Here is a 17,266-nt window from a genome sequence, read left to right on the forward strand (position 1 = left end):
TAACACTAGGAGCCTGAACAAGCATCCCTGACGAGGAATAACGTATTATTCTAAACGCGTTGGAGTAACTTTGGTCCTCCTAGCCACCCGTAGCTCTTACTGTAACGTCACGCAGCGCTCCGTGTGAGCACGAGTAAGCAGACTTTTCAAACTGAGCTGTGCCACCGGCCGGGGCAAGCTCAGTGTTAGTAAAAACAATAGGGTCCAGCCGCCCGAATCCCCTTCATCCTTGATGTGAGAGCGAAAGAATAAGAAGACACAGGACATACAGTCGAACAGACAAAGATTCAGAAACAGGTAATTACCAATCTGAAGGTGTTTAGTTACTGCATACTGTGTGTTCTTGGGCACTGACAGATAGTGAAGGTGTATAGGGAGTGCATCGCGCAGTACCTGAATAGAGATTATACGTGTTACTTTTGATTAGCAGCGGCGGCGATACCGCTGCTGTACCGCAGCCTTAGAAACCAAGAGTGCAAGCGCCTGTGTACTAGAAACAAAGTGTTTCCTAGAAAAGTGTTTCAGTATTGAAAACTAGTCAAAAGAAAAAAGTCTGGTACCATCTTATCCAGTAGAAAACAGGTTTATTGCTCTCATTAAGAGAAACAAAATAAGGGGGTCATTTATTAAACAGAAATATGCAGGCCTGTCTCATTCATAATTTTCTAATTAAGGTTTAGAAAATGGTCTAAATCTAAGACAGAAAGGAACCTGTCTTACATTTAGAAGTAGTGGAGGAAATGCCAAAGTAATGTAGAGGCTGGCGTCTCTTATAACTTAGACAAATCCACCACCAGATCAGGGGCGGGCTGGGACGGGGGGCAGGGAGGCAATTACCTTTAACAAATAATTTTGATTTTATTTTTTTTATTCCTCAGGCGGCGCGGCCTTGGATGTAATTGCGGCGGTGGTGGCGGCGGGCAGTAGGAGATGAGCATTTCCATTGTGCAAGCACTCATCTCCATATTCATCTGTATCGCTGTCCTCAGGACAGCGATACAGATGCCTGTGCTGTGGGCCAGGGGAGAAAGAGGCGTCTCCCTCCCCTGTACTTCTGATAGGGCGCAGGGACTAATGCCTGCAGCCTATCAGAGGCCGGCTAAGGCGGCGCGATGACGTCATTATCATCGCACCGCCTGCGCTGGGCAGCACACAGCGCGGGACACAGGCCGGAAAAGGCCTGCATTGCATCGCTGCTGATGGAGGTAAGTATTAGTGTTTTTTGTTGTTTTTTTTCCTTTGGGGGGGGAGCTGGCACTGTGGGGGGGGGGGACTGGCACTATGGGGGGGGCTGGCACTATGGGGAGAGCTGGCACTATTGGGGGCTGGCACTATGGGGGGAGCTGGCATTTCTTACAGCCCCATTTTTTTTGGGGTGGCATTCTGGGGCCATTTATTTCTTGCCCATTTTGGGGGGGGGGGCACTATGGGGGCTCTAAAGGTGCTTTTTTTGTTTGTTATTGGCACATTATGGGGGGCACTATAGGGGAGAGCGGCACTATGGGGCATCTGGTGTCACTATAGGGGCATTATTTGGGGGCACTATAGGGGAAGTGGGGGCTCTAAAGGGGCCTTTTTTATTGGCACATTATGGGGGGGCACTATGGCATCCGGTGGCACTAAGGGGGCATTTTTTTATGGCACATTATGGGAGGCACTATAGGGGACAGCGCCACTATGGGGCATTATTTGGGGGCACTATGGAGGAGTGGAGCACTATTGGGGCATATGGTGGCACTAAGAAGGGGCATTTTTTACTGGCACATTATACGGGAGAGGAGCACTATAGTAGCATCTACTGTGGGCAATAAGAAGGGGCATTTTTTTACTGGCATATTATGGGGGACACTATGGGGAAGGGGGAGAGGAGCACTATGAGGCCATTTACTGGGGCACTATATAGGGGTATTTTATACTGGCATACATTATGGGGGCATTAGCTCAACTGCGGGCACTAAGCAGGGGTATTTCATGTACTGTCATATTATAGGGAGAATTATTACTACTAGGGGGGATTATGTGGAGCTTTACTACTACTGGGGGGCTATGAGGAACATAATTACTAGTATGGGCACTATAGGGGCATTATTACTACTAAGTGTGCTCTGGCAGAGAATTATTTCTATTGGTGGGATTTTTGGGAGCACTGTTACTTTGGGGGGCTACCTGGCATAGTATCAGCTTAGCACAATTATTTTTGGGGGACATTATCTTTATACTATTAGTGTCTGGGTGCAGTTATTTTTTAGAGTACTGTGTGTCAATAATTGTATAAGGGGGCACTATCTGTGTGGTAGTAGTATTTCCAGGGGAACTGTTTCTGCAGTATAGTATTGGGGCTGGCAGGAAAGGGTGTTCAGAAGATGTGAAGATGATGGAAATGTGGGAAACTAATGTCTGTTTATCTCTGCAGAGATGGGAGATGGCTGAAAAATCATCATGGCGGTCTGGTCTGAAAGAAAAGATGAGGAAAGAGAACATCTACAACAAAGGTGACATCACTGGATGTAAGAGGTATGTGTCACGAGGGTATCAAGAGCCACGTCTGACTCCGTTATACCCGGGGTCAGGAAGTCGCAGCGGGTGGCTGCGCGCTCTATATCTAAAGATCACGTTGTTTCTTTGTGATTGTTTTCTGTGTTTGCCTTGCTATCCTTTTTGTCTCTCTCAGGGATCCGCAGCTTCTTCTCCTCAGCTGTTTCTTGTCTGCCACTCCCTACCTCCTTATATTCTCCCCTCACACTTCTCTAGTTGCCAGTTATAGAGCTTCCTGCCTGGACATCTATACTGACCCACTGGAGTGGTTAATCCTGGTTGTCGTTCCTGAGTGCTACCCTCCGGATCCCTGTTGGGCTTATTGTTGTCTCCTGTTGTCTCCCACCTGGGAATATATGTTGAGTCTGTGTTGTCTGTCCTCCCCTTGGTGTTTTCCCTTAGAGTTAGTGGTGCGGACTAGTGTTCCCATCGCCCTGTTCACTACCTAGGGCTCAGCTCAGGGAAAGCCAGGGCTTTAGGCACGTGATCGGCGTACGGGTGAGGAACCCGTCTAGGGACGTCAGGGCAGCCAGGTGCCAGCCGCCAGGTGAGTCAGGGGTCACCATCTTCCCTCTCACTTGGGCAGGGCCTTCCTCGTTCCCTCCCTCTGTGTCACGTATGTGATAGCCACGCCGACCGTGATAGTATGTGGCGCTATGTAGGAGAGGAGATGCTCCACCCCCCCTTGCCATTTGCAGGAGGAGGATTCAGAACTGGGTGAGGACGGCCAAGGTGGGCAGCAGGCCACGGGCGGGTGGCAGATGGTGGGTGGGGGACCACAGGCCCTGAGCAGGATCTGGGGAGGGAGGAGAGTGGAGGAGCTTCCTGGCTGTAGCCTGCTGTTTATTGTATAATTTGAAGCAGGCAGTGCAGCCAGGACAGGCCCTCCCCTCTCCATATGAAGTGTAGAGACAGGCCTCAACAATAGAATTTCAGCTGTACAGTGTTTGTTGGGAGTGGCCTATTATATGTAGGAGAGGCTTTTAATAATGGGTGGGCTAAAAATGGGCCACTTGACTGGGTTTGCCCCCCAAGACTAAGGCTGCCAGCCCTCCCCTGCACCAGGTATAGGGGTTATTAAGACCGACGTCTAAAACGCCGTTCTTAATAAATGACCCCCTAAGAGTCTTGCAGGTACGATAACGTTTAATGGCCAACAAAATTAGAAGCAGTGATGTTCCATAGCGAGCTTTCAAGAAAACGTAGGCTTTTCCTCAATCATAATACTTATTTTGTTTCTCTTCATGAGAGTAATAAACCAGTTGTGAAATTACATTGTATATATTGGCAGAATGGGGTGGCTCTACCAGTCAATAGGGATGGAATGGTGCTCAATATCTAAGTGTTAACTCCAACACACCAGAGAGAATATAAGAGGATAATTATGGAAGATATGGCACTCGTATATCTGGAGGACTGCTCAAACATTCGACTTTATTGAGTTCAAATATTACCATATTTCATAGGTCATATTCATTAAAAAGGTCATATATTTAAAAAGGTCATACAAGATACGTAAATTGTACAAAAAATAAAACACAAAATGATTAAAACATCACTAAAATGACGATTCAAGATGAAAATCACTGAGGCCTAGGATAACTAGTTGATCGCATAAGCCTGGCAGCAATTGGTATATCCACCACAGTATGATCTAGTTATCGAATATAATAATCGTCAAAACCGGATTTTCGATTCGGTAATCTCCGAATATTCGATAACTATAATCGCCGATTATATATATTGTAGTGCACTTGTATGATTTTCACAGAAAAAAGCAACTGGTCTCAGTTCGATTATTGGCTATGAGTTGCAGATGTTAATATGAGTCCAACACCATATATTCGAGCAACTCACAAGTCAGTATTTCGTAGTGGAAACTCTGTGTAATGATTCACATGTTAAACGCAATTTAAGTTATTCGGGGTTCCAGCTCTTTGGTGGCGTCCCACCTGTTTGTGAGCTGTACTACTCCCTTACTTCCAAAGCGAAGTACGGCTTTTTATTCTGGTCTCCGCTACTTCGGCGTCCCTCGTGCTCGAGTCCTGGCTTGTTCCGGTCAAGATGAAGATGGAACAATATCACTTCAGGAAGTTCTTTAGCAAGCACGGGACGAATCTGTTTCTTAAAGAGCTGATGGAGAAGGGGTACGAGTCCAAATCCTCTCCAGCGTACGCCGAGATTGTGGTGTTATAGGGTCCAGATTCTTACCAGAGGCGTTTCGAAGTCCTATAAGTTGCTGACTTCTTCCTCAGTGGTAACCTGGCACCCATTGCACCACCTTTTTATATCCCATTTCCTAATTAGAATCCAGTTGGAACAAAATCCTGTCTTGGACCAAGATGAGAGTCAGATCAAAGATCTGGCCCAGATTGTAATGTGCAGAACCAATTGCGATATAATTAATGTTGAGATATGGTTGATCAAGAATATTGCATCTCTCCATAGTTTATAAATGTCATACAAATATATTATGTCACAATATCGCTTTAGATAAAAAAAAAAACGCATGTTGCCATAGTGGTGCGGTTCTCATGCGTTTTTTTTCCCCAATGCGTTTTTTTCTCCAATGCTGCTGAAATGTCAACCCTAATATCTTGGATAAAGGGTTTAGTGCTATCTCAATTATTTCCTAAATTATACCCTTATTTCCTCTTTTCTGATATTCAAAATGGTATTTATCATATGAGTGATTTTAAAATACACACAGTATATAAAAAAGTATATAAAAGATATAAAACATTCATATAAAATGGAAATTAAACACATAAAAAATGTATATAGTAAAGGAGGACTTGTATTGGGCATGGTGAATATGAGAATATGAAGATGGTGTATACGAGAATGCGGTTGGTTTCAAGGAGGGTGCCCTCCACCAAGGGGCTGTCGGATGTACGTAATAAAAATATCATCCAACTGCGCGACGGTGGACGGCATCCTCCCAAGAGCCTCTTAAATCTATAAAAAAACAAAAATTTCAAGTTCGGCATTTAGTTCATGTGGGATAAGGGTATCCAACTCAAAGATCCATCTCGATTCTATTCTGGACATTTTGTCCACATGGTTCCCACCTCTCCAATCTAATTCAACCTTCTCTATCGCTGCAAAGCTCAGATTTGTTGTTTGTTGGTCGTGATACTCCTTAAAATGTTTTGAGAGTGGGTGATCCATATGGCCTTTTCGGATATTATTCAGATGTTCCGCAATCCTTTTCTTTAACATCCGTTTAGTCCTTCCCACATAAATTTTATTACACGGGCAACTTATTATATAGATAACACTCATGGTATTGCATGTGAGATCTGAGTTGGTTCACCAGGGATACTATCTCGAGTGTTTTTCGTGGGAAACACATTGATCGGCAATTGATACAAATACTACACCTATAGAAACCCTGGATTTCTAGCATTTTCTGTATTGTATTTTTATTGGTCTTCTTCCTTTTTGTCGTGGGGGCTACCTTTAGACCTAAATTAGGAGCTTTACTGTATACAATATGTGGTATAGTGCGGATCAATGAGCCCATCAGCCTGTCCCCCTTCAGAAAGTGCCAGTGTTTTTTAATTATTTGTTGGATTTTGCGATACTGAGCGTTAAAAGGCAAAACCATTCTTATAATTCCCTCATCTTTATTTATTCTCCTAGATTGTGCCGGGTCAAAAAATGATTGTCGTATTTTTGCTAGGGATGAATCTACTAGGGTTTGAGGATATTCCCTAGTTATAAATTGTTCCCTCATTTTACATGCCTCCTCTTCAAATTGTTCATCCCTGGTACAATTACGTTTTATGCGCCGGAATTGTCCATAAGGTATATTTAACAGCCACCTGGGTAGGTGGCCACTGGTGTAGGGAATAAAACTATTTCTTGCCACATCCTTTAGAAAAGTGTTACAGATTACCTTCTCACCCTCAATCCGGATATTTAGATCCAAGAATTCAATATTTTCACCATAAATATTTGATGAGAGGTATATATTCCTGTCATTCTTATTTAGTGTATCTATAAAGGAAGTTAGGGATCCCCCATCCCCATTCCATATTAACCTCTTGCCGCACACCTAACGCCGAAAGGCGTCATTGCGGCGGCTCTCCCAGGCTACACTAACGCCGATTGGCGTCATCTCGCGTGAGCCGAGATTTCCTGTGAACGCGCGCACACAGGCGCGCGCGTTCACAGGATCGGAAGGTGAGCGAGTGGATCTCCAGCCTGCCAGCGGCGATCGTTCGCTGGCAGGCTGGAGATGCGATTTTTTTTAACCCCTAACAGGTATATTAGACGCTGTTTTGATAACAGCGTCTAATATACCTGCGACCTGGTCCTCTGGTGGTCCCTTTTGTTTGGATCGACCACCAGAGGACAAAGGTAGCTCAGTAATAAGTAGCACCAAGCACCACACTACACTACAGCCCCCCCTGTCACTTATTAACCCCTTATTAACCCCTGATCACCCCTGATCACCCCATATAGACTCCCTGATCACCCCCCTGTCATTGATCACCCCCCTGTCATTGATCACCCCCTTGTAAGGCTCCATTCAGACGTCTGTATGTTTTTTACGGATCCACTGATATATGGATCAGATCCGCAAAACACATACGGACGTCTGAATGGAGCCTTACAGGGGGGTGATCAATGACGGGGGTGATCACCCCATATAGACTCCCTGATCACCCCCCTGTCATTGATCACCCCACTGTCAGTGATCACCCCCTTGTAAGGCTCCATTCAGACGTCCGTATGATTTTTACGGATCCACTGATACATGGATCGGATCCGCAAAACACATACGGACGTCTGAATGGAGCCTTACAGGGGGGTGATCAATGACGGGGGTAAACACCCCATATAGACTCCCTGATCACCCCCCTGTCATTGATCACCCCCCTGTAAGGCTCCATTCAGACGTCCGTATGATTTTTACGGATCCACTGATACATGGATCGGATCCGCAAAACACATACGGACGTCTGAATGGAGCCTTACAGGGGGGTGATCAATGACGGGGGTGATCACCCCATATAGACTCCCTGATCACCCCCCTGTCATTGATCACCCCCCTGTAAGGCTCCATTCAGACGTCCGTATGATTTTTACGGATCCACTGATACATGGATCGGATCCGCAAAACACATACGGACGTCTGAATGGAGCCTTACAGGGGGGTGATCAATGACAGGGGTGATCACCCCATATAGACTCCCTGATCACCCCCCTGTCATTGATCACCCCCCTGTAAGGCTCCATTCAGACATTTTTTTGGCCCAAGTTAGCGGAAATTTTTTATTATTTTTTTTTCTTACAAAGTCTCATATTCCACTTACTTGTGTCAAAAAATAAAATCTCACATGAACTCACCATACCCCTCACGGAATCCAAATGCGTAAAATTTTTTAGACATTTGGATCCCAGACTTCTTCTCACGCTTTAGGGCCCCTAAAATGCCAGGGCAGTATAAATACCCCACATGTGACCCCATTTCGGAAAGAAGACACCCCAAGGTATTCGCTGAGGGTCATATTGAGTCCATGAAAGATTGAAATTTTTGTCCCAAGTTAGCGGAAAGGGAGACTTTGTGAGAAAAAAAAAAATATCTATTTTCGCTAACTTGTGGCAAATTTTTTTTTTTCTATGAACTCGCCATGCCCCTCATTGAATACCTTGGGGTGTCTTCTTTCCAAAATGGGGTCACATGTGGGGTATTTATACTGCCCTGGCATTTTAGGGGCCCTAAAGCGTGAGAAGAAGTCTGGGATCCAAATGTCTAAAAATGCCCTCCTAAAAAGGAAAGTGGGCCCCTTTGCGCATCTAGGCTGCAAAAAAGTGTCACACATGTGGTATCGCCGTACTCAGGAGAAGTTGGGGAATGTGTTTTGGGGTGTCATTTTACATATACCCATGCTGGGTGAGATAAATATCTCGGTCAAATGCCAACTTTGTATAAAAAAAAATGGGAAAAGTTGTCTTTTGCCGAGATATTTATCTCACCCTGCATGGGTATACGTAAAATGACACCCCAAAACACATTGCCCAACTTCTCCTGAGTACGGCGATACCACGTGTGACACTTTTTTGCAGCCTAGGTGGGCAAAGGGGCCCACATTCCAAAGAGCACCTTTCGGATTTCAAACTACTTCTCACGCATTCGGGCCCCTAAAATGCCAGGGCAGTATGATTACCCCACAAGTGACCCCATTTTGGAAAGAAGACACCCCAAGGTATTTCGTGATGGGCATAGTGAGTTCATGGAAGTTTTTATTTTTTGTCACAAGTTAGTGGAATATGAGACTTTGTAAGAAAAAAAAAGAAAAGAAAAAAATCATCATTTTCCGCTAACTTGTGACAAAAATAAAAAATTCTAGGAACTCGGCATGCCCCTCACGGAATACCTTGGGGTGTCTTCTTTCCAAAATGGGGTCACTTGTGGGGTAGTTATACTGCCCTGGCATTTTAGGGGCCCAAATGCGTGCGAAGTAGTTTGAAATCAAAATGTGTAAAAAATGGCCGGTGAAATCCTAAAGGTGCTCTTTGGAATGTGGGCCCCTTTGCCCACCTGGGCTGCAAAAAAGTGTTACACATTTGGTATCGCCGTACTCAGGAGAAGTTGGGGAATGTGTTTTGGGTTGTCATTTTACATATACCCATTCTGGGGGAGATAAATATCTTAGTCAAATGCCAACTTTGTATAAAAAAATGGTAAAAGTTGTCTTTTGCCGAGATATTTCTCTCACCCAGCATGGGTATATGTAAAAAGACACCCCAAAACACATTGCCCAACTTCTCCTGAGTACGGTGATACCAGATGTGTGACACTTTTTTGCAGCCTAGGTGGGCAAAGGGGCCCACATTCCAAAGAGCACCTTTAGGATTTCACCGGTCATTTTTTATAGATTTTGATTTCAAACTACTCACCACACATAAGGGCCCCTAGAATGCCAGGGCAGTATAACTACCCCACAAGTGACCCCATTTTGGAAAGAAGACACCCCAAGGTATTTCGTGATGGGCATAGTGAGTTCATGGAAGTTTTTATTTTTTGTCACAAGTTAGTGGAATATGAGACTTTATAAGGAAAAAAAATAAAATAAAAAAAATCATAATTTTCCGCTAACTTGTGACAAAAAATAAAAAGTTCTATGAACTCACTATGCCCATCAGCGAATACCTTAGGGTGTCTACTTTCCGAAATGGGGTCATTTGTGGGGTGTTTGTACTGTCTGGCCATTGTAGAACCTCAGGAAACATGACAGGTGCTCAGAAAGTCAGAGCTGCTTCAAAAAGCGGAAATTCACATTTTTGTACCATAGTTTGTAAACGCTATAGCTTTTACCCAAACCATTTTTTTTTTACCCAAACATTTTTTTTTTATCAAAGACATGTAGAACTATAAATTTAGAGAAAAATTTATATATGGATGTCGTTTTTTTTGCTAAACTTTACAACTGAAAGTGAAAAATGTCATTTTTTTGCAAACAAATCTGTAAATTTTTTTAATAACAAAAAATGTTAAAATGTCAGCAGCAATGAAATACCACCAAATGAAAGCTCTATTAGTGAGAAGAAAAGGAGGTAAAATTCACTTGGGTGGTAAGTTGCATGACCGAGCAATAAACCGCTAAAGTTGTGGAGTGCCGATTTGTAAAAAAGGGCCTGGTCACTAGGGGGGTATAAACCTGTGGTCCTTAAGTGGTTAAAATAATATCATCAATATACCTATACCATAACACCAGGTCCGTCCCCAGCCGGGGCAAAATAAACCTCTCCTCTCAATCGGCTATGAAGAGGTTAGCATAGCTGGGGGCGAACCTGGTGCCCATGGCGGTACCGCACTTTTGTACAAATCTTTTTGACCCAAAACAAAAATAGTTGTGAGATAAGATGAAGTTCACACTTTCCTCCAAGAAACCTATTTGCTCTCTCTTCAGTCTACCTTCCATTATTAATTGGTCCCTCATAGCTTCTATCCCTTGTTAGTGATTAATAATGGTATTTAAGGACCGCACATCCAATGTGCACATTGTCCATTCGGGGTTAAAGTTCAACCTTTCTAAAATCTCAATAATTTGTGTCGTGTCTCGAATATATATCTTCATATTTTTTACTGTCGGCTGAAGATGGCTGTCAATATATTTTGACAGATTGCTTGTGATGGAGCCTATCCCAGACACGATGAGTCGGCTGGGTGGCTGCATAGGATTCTTGTGAATTTTCGTCAGACAGTAAAAAATGGGCATCCTTGCTTGTGTATCACATATGAATTCATATTCCTGTTTATTCAGTATGTTTCTGGAGACTCCTCTTTCACAGAGTTGTTTCAGCTCCTCTTGGTATAACCTAGTTGGATCCGATTTCAATTTCATATATGTGATCTCGTCCTCTAGTTGTTTCAGACATTCCATATTATACTCTTCCACTCCCCAAATCACGATAGCCCCCCCCTTGTCGACTGGTCTAATCACTACATTTTCTCTCATTTGTAGTTCTTTTATAGCCTTTATCTCCTGGTTTGTAATGTTACTTCCCCTAGTGTTATTTTTAATCTTTCTTAAATCATATTCGACTGATTGGCGAAAGGCAATGATCTCCTGACTTAACTCCTGAATGGGATATTTCCTAGATTTCTTTTTTAGGTCCGTATGTATATATTCCTGTGTAACTGTCACAGGCCTGAAATTACGTGAAATTACATTGTAAGCTCTGTAAAGTGATGTTATAAATGGCTGTATAAATATTAGGATATGATGTATAGATCTCATAAATCCTTTGATACACTCAGATGACACTACGTTTCAATGTTTTGTGGGGTCCCACCTTATGTTGTATTGCATTTCATGTATATAAAAAAATAGAACAAATATAATGACACATATCTGTACAAGGGAGCCCTGTGTTCACCTGTGTGCTGTATCTGGTTAGTGTGAAGGTAGAGTTTCAGTGTAACTGTACAGGCTTTTAGGAATGATTCACTTTTGGCTGTTTAAGAAATATCTAACTACTATATTAGGTACAAAAAGTTGACAGCACTCGAAATTTGGTGAAATGTGAAACATTTATTCACCCATGTGTCCAATGTTTCAGCCCACCATATTACATAGTTAAGGTCCATCTAGCCTGCCCTTATTATTAGTGATGAGCGGCAGGGGCAATATTCGAATTCGCGATATTTCACGAATATTTGGGCGAATATTCGCCATATATTCGAGAATTCGCAAATTCGTGATCTCCAGGCATTATTTTATTGATTGATTGAAACTGGTATTTAAAAAAAAAAGAATATTCACGATTACGAATATATTTTGCGATATTCCTAATATTCACGAATTCTTGAAGTGCCGATATTAGCGATTAAAATTTTCAATTTGGAAATTCGTGATCAACAACACTTATTATATGCTTTTTATTTTATCTTAGGATAATTATATGTTGATCTCAGGCAGGCTTATATTCAGTAACTGTAGATTTTCCAAATTCATCTGATGGAAGTTTGTTCCAAGCCTCTACCAGGGTTGCCAAACAGAATTTTTTGCCTATTTGAGTTTGACGGGATCTGCCCTCTGTGCAGCCATGGTGTTCGGATCCAGTTTTGGATTTAGATGATCAATTAGCCTGTTTTCATAATTTTTAATGGACCAATATTTTATACAGTCATAAAATTATTACATCACTACTTACAAAATCAGAACTAGACCACTAAAAAGAGATGCCATAAACAGTAAGGCTTTATTTTGGCTTCCGTGAGATACAACATGACATAGCACAGATGCCACCTACTCATTTCAGGCTAGTATGACCCTTAGTCATGCCATGACATAGTATCGCTTTGAATAAGGGTTATAAAGGCCTGAAATGTGTAAGTATTAACTGCTCGGTATCATTTTATGGGAATTAAAATAAAGTTGTTATTTTACAGTTGATGGATGCTGGTTTTATCTCCTGTTTTTTGCATGCTGTTTATACTCATTAGTCTGATGTGACATAAATAGCAGATTTCTTTGGGCAGGGGTTTGAGTTTTGGTCCCCCTATCAGAGAGAGGTGCACTTTTCTGTTACACTAAAATTATTGGGTTGCCATGAAACAATTTCCAACAACCGGTTGTTTTTTTTTATCTAACTTTTCCTGACAGAAAGGCTTTTAAGAACACAACAATCAGTGTCTTCCCAGCCTTAAAAATAAAATCTGTTTTTAGCTTAATGATATTTTAGTACTAGATATGAGCAAATTCTACATGAATCAAATTCATTACAAATTTCCTCCAAAAAATTGAACTTCAATGTTAATTGTTCGGCACACAACACTTAAAATAGAACCACACTTTTACTGGTCAGAAGACAGAAAACAAGTCATTTGCCCTTTTGGGGATTTTTTTTTTTATAGAAAAAAAATCTGCTACCATCCGTTTGCCTGGAACTGTACAAGTTGCTTTCACTTTGTCATTTTGTCATTACTAATGCTGCCTTGATGTTAAAGTGTATGGATACAGTCTTAGAAGCTCCCAGAGTGTCATACACGACTTTTCAGGGCAATTGGGGGCACTTTTGATTCAGGTCAAATATATTTGGATTTTTGGACAAAACCAAATTTGTTAGCTGACTCGACTAGACCTGAATTTTTTTTTTGCAAATTCGCTCAGCTCTGTTTCCCACATTACATACATAACAGAATTGCTAATAAATTAAGACTACTGGTTGATAATGATTATTGTTCCTACAACTTCCTAGAGTCATGCCCAGGAAAGGGTGTGCAGCCGGATATATAGACTGACACATTATCCCTATTTATAAATTGATATTGAAATAGTGGCATCCCTCTTATTGTTCATGATGGTGCACTGGAGCTGGATAAACCTGTATCTTTTAATTGTAGCCAGAAGAAGAGGAGTCTGGAGAGTTTGTCATACAGTATAAAGACTGAGTCTGGGTAAAGTCTGAGACCTGCAGCAGCTGACTGACTTTGAGAACTGAAGAGAGTCACACCCTGTGTTGAAATGTTCTTAAGAAGTTTGGAAAAGTTTGTTCAAAGACAAGATGGAGTCTGTTACATTAGCACATTAGCAATTCCCCTGTTTTTGACAAACTCTTAAGACCTTCTACCTGTCCCTTATCCTGTCTCTGCATCTGTTTTGCCCTGATGATCTCAGCAGCCTCTGATGGTGGCACTCTGGAACCTTGCCCTGTCCAAGTTGTCCCTAATTCTCCCTACCACTAGTTGGGCAATAATAATGAGGGGTTTCTGCAATAGACACAAATATCTATAATGTTTGGGTTCCATCTTTCACACACCGGGCATCTTCTGCTGTTGTTCTGAGAGGGAGAAGCAATGATCGCCTTGTGCCTAGTTTGAGTGAGCTGTAGCCCTTTCAGACCTATTTTGGTGTAATTATTTACGGGCCTTGAGGAAAAGACATGATTAGGTGAGGTAATTTTGTTGACAATACACAAAGCACATCTATAAAAAAAAAGTAAATCAATAAAAAAAAAAACAATACACAACATAAATGTCCCTATTAATTACAAACATTTGTTATGCGTTTTTTTTTTTTTGCAGGGACTCTAAGGGCAGGGATAGTTGTGTGGCTGGGGTGACTCCCTGGGAAGTCAGTGGTGCTCAACCCCAGCACACACTAGGGTTAATTTGATAGTAAGCTATTTTTTGGAGTGTGGGAGGAAACCAGGGTACCCGGAGGAAATGCAAACACAGGGTGAACATACAAACTCACTGTGCCAACTAACCAGCTATTCCTGAGGTCATTGTTCTGGCGGTACCCTGATTTTTATGTTTTAACCCTTATACAGAAATTTGGTCTTTGCTGCAGGAGAACCACTAGGCCGCTACCTCTTGGTTTAGCCCTGGTTGAGTTGCCAGCTGACGCAACAGAGGTCAGAGACATCGGTGCAAAGCATCAATAGAACAGGCAAGCATACAGACAGTACCAGGCTAAGATAAGACAGGCAATATATATATATATATATATGATCCAAGGAACAGACCTAGGGAAGATGGGACTAGGTTAGAACCCAGATAAAAGGCAGACAAACTGATCAGGATCACATTCATAAGTCAGGCCTGACAGACAGATTGAGTACAGAGACACACAAATGGATTTAGCTCTTTTATAGGGTCAAGTAGACCAGAGTGACCTTGCATATCTATAGAGAACTAAGGTAAGGGGTGGGACACACAACACAGAATATATAGCATGGATAATCAGCACCTCACAGCCTAGCACCTGCTAACAGAGAGAGAGAGAGAGAGAGTTAAACTGTTCAATGCCACAGAGTGATGTGAGGTTCAATGAATAGGCACTAATTCATTCACCGAAAGTCCTCAAGCAATGGGACTTGGATAAAGAATAGGGATCTGGAAGAGAAACACACTCTGATGTATAATTCTTAAATTCTGTTGCAGGCCCCCCCATCCAGGATATGAGGTGAGATCACAATGTAACATTGGCATCTGCGGTGAAAAATACCCTGTCTTGGGGACATCCCAAAAAGAACCTCTTGGGGGCACTTCAAAAATACCCTTACTGGGTACTGGTTTTTACTAAGTAGCGGGCAATAGGGAGATAATCAGTCCAGGGTTTTCGATTCTCTGCCATTGACTTCTGGATCTTGAGCTTCAGTGTGCCATTCAATATCTCCACTCTACCACTATTTTGCGGGTAATAGAGGGTGTGTAGAGCCTGTTCTGTCCCCGATGCTCCTAGTATTTCCTGTACTACTTCTGCTGCTGGGAAGTGCACACCTCTATAACTTTCTATAGTTTATGGAACTCCATACCTACATACCAGGAAAGGAGCTTCTTGGACATGGTCTTTGCATTCGGTAACAGGCCATGCTTCTGGCCACCCTGAGAAGAGATTCACACAGACAAGTACAAGCTTGTACTGTCCCACCTTTGGTAGTTGGATGAAATCTATCTGCAGTCGCTGAAACGGGTATTGGAGTGAGTTTGGGTGAAAACGTAATCCTGTTTTCCAGTGTTATGGCGAGCACATATCAAGCAGGCCTAAACAAAGTGTGTAGCCATGTTGTTGAATTCTGGGGCAATCCAGAAATTTCCTATCAAACTTGCCATGGTTTCCTTTGGAACATGCGTGCATCCATGTGTCATATGGATCATCATGGGGTACATGGCTCGGGGCAGGCAAAGTTTGTTTTCTACTGTCCAGATTTCTTAATGCCTCTTTTCAGCCCACTTTTTTTCCATCCCCTCATTTCCCCATGGAAGCCTAGTTCTGCATTTGGGCCAGCAATAACATATCCACCTCCCCTGTTGCTGTTGTGGTGGGGTACACTGCCATCACAGGAAGGAGAGGTAGAGCGGCAGCTTTTGCTGCTTCATCAGACCTGCAGTTTTCCCTAGCTTCTGCAGAGGTATTTTTCTTGTGGCCTTCACCTTGATAACGGTAACCTTCTTTGGCAACTGCAAGGCCCTAAACAATGGACAACCATTTCTGCATTCTTTATCAATTTACCTGAGGATTTAACAAAGTTTCTAGTTTTCCAAATGTGTCCATAGTCATGCACTATTCCAAAAACATACCTGGAGTCAGTGAATATGTTAGCGACCTGTCCTTCTGCCATTATGCGTGCTGCAGCGAGTGCTTTCAAGGCCAAGAAGTAGACACTAGGGTGCTGGAAATTGTAGCCATTCGCATAGTTAATTTAATACCACCAGATCGCAACACATATCAGGAGCTTGAGATCCAGTTACTGGATCTGTACAGAAAACAAACCACACCCGTTAGAGGAGAATTTTTCTATGGTGAACGAAGCTCACAGAGAGGTCCATACAATTTTTCACACCAGAGGAATTGAATTCCTTTTCCCCCTACTATCTCCCAGTTATTCCGAGGCATTCCCATCTGCAACCCCTACTGCCCTTCATGCTCCGTCCCCTCGCTATTCTAGTCTACCACTCCATACTGCACATACTCTTCCAGGCTTGCACCAAACATTTACTGTATCTGTTGCAAGACTCACTAAATATGAGGTAGCCCTTCTCACCCCTCCAAATCTAATGTTGCACAGTTCTGTACTCAGCTACATTACTTCCACTGGGTCCAGAAGAGGGGAGTGCAGAATGGACAAAGCAAGAAGAGATTAAGGAAGGCAGGTATGATGAGGCCATGGAAGTAACAAAACAAGAGACAGATGCATAACTAGGGTGGGAAAGGAGTCAGAAGTGGGAAGTACCATGTGAATTGTTTCCATTTAACGACCCAGATGAAGTACATGACTGTTTGGAAGTAACGAAACAAGAAATTAAGGAACTAGACAATGTGACAGACAGTCCAATATCTACTGTAAATCTATGAGGAAGAACAATGGACAGGATTCGCTGTTAACACCTTACATGAAGTATTACTCCAAGAACCACTTTCGTCTGGGATGTCAGCACACAAATCAGTCTAGCAGGTGCCCTATCCTGACCCGTGGGCAGCGGTGGATACCCGTCACTTCTGCAAGGATCAACTTCTGATCTGATTCCAGTGGACCTAGGGATTAGGTGCCGGAGGGAACACCTCAGGCTTGCTGTTTGGTGCTATCTCTGTCTTTATTCTGATATTCCATGTCTTGGAATCACAACAGAAGTGCTCCTTTCATTCTCCCAGTGTACCGTCAAAGACAATCCATGACAATTTTTTTTTAGGACAGACAAGTTCTCAGAGATTTCCTATTTACCACCCAGACTGAAAAGAAAACTCACCTAGAGAGGGAAGGAGCA

Source organism: Bufo bufo, chromosome 8, assembly GCF_905171765.1.
Source record: "Bufo bufo chromosome 8, aBufBuf1.1, whole genome shotgun sequence".
Taxonomy (NCBI): Eukaryota; Metazoa; Chordata; class Amphibia; order Anura; family Bufonidae; genus Bufo; species Bufo bufo.